We start from the raw sequence: 698 nt of genomic DNA on the forward strand, positions 1-698 counted from the left end.
AAATAAACCTGTCATTATTCTCTGCACAGCCGCGCTCTGACGCTCAGCCCCTCGCTGAGGCTCGAGGGGCTGAACACCGCTCCTCTGCACCTGTACAGCCTCTCGTAAAGTTTACTTTATTAACATGTGCGCCGCTGCAGCGCCATACAGAGCTGAGCAGCGTCTCGTCCTCGTCTTTAACTTGTACTTAAATAATAAACAGCATTTATAGAAATACAATACTTTGACCTTTTATACTTGTGTTACTCTCCACCAACAGGTTAACTCACAGTTTTCCCCCCCCCCTCTGTAGAATGCTGCTGATGGTGACCTTGAAATCCCAATAGGAATCATCTTCAATGGTGAAAACGGAAGTCCAGAGCAAGAACTGAACCCCTCCCAGCTGGGGATCCTTCTCGAGGGCAATGTGGTAATGGATTCCATCTGCAGTCTTCCTTTGGCAATGTGTCTCCTGTTTGGACTGACTTATCCACTCCACTTGGAGTACCCAAAGTGCATGAAGAATACATTCCTGTTTATCCAGCAGATTATGCTGAATCTGGGACGAAACGATCCTCCTCCAAAACTCCAAAGGCTAAAAAATGAGCTTTCAATGTGTGCATAGATACATTGAATGTTCACTTTTCATTGAGCAGCTTTTTCTCAAGTTCAGGAAGTCATTATTGTGTTTGTAATTGTCTTTTTTTTGTTTTTAGTGG

Source organism: Haplochromis burtoni, unplaced genomic scaffold (genome assembly GCF_018398535.1).
Source record: "Haplochromis burtoni strain Fernald_Lab_line unplaced genomic scaffold, NCSU_Asbu1 Contig_628, whole genome shotgun sequence".
Lineage (NCBI taxonomy): Eukaryota > Metazoa > Chordata > Actinopteri > Cichliformes > Cichlidae > Haplochromis > Haplochromis burtoni.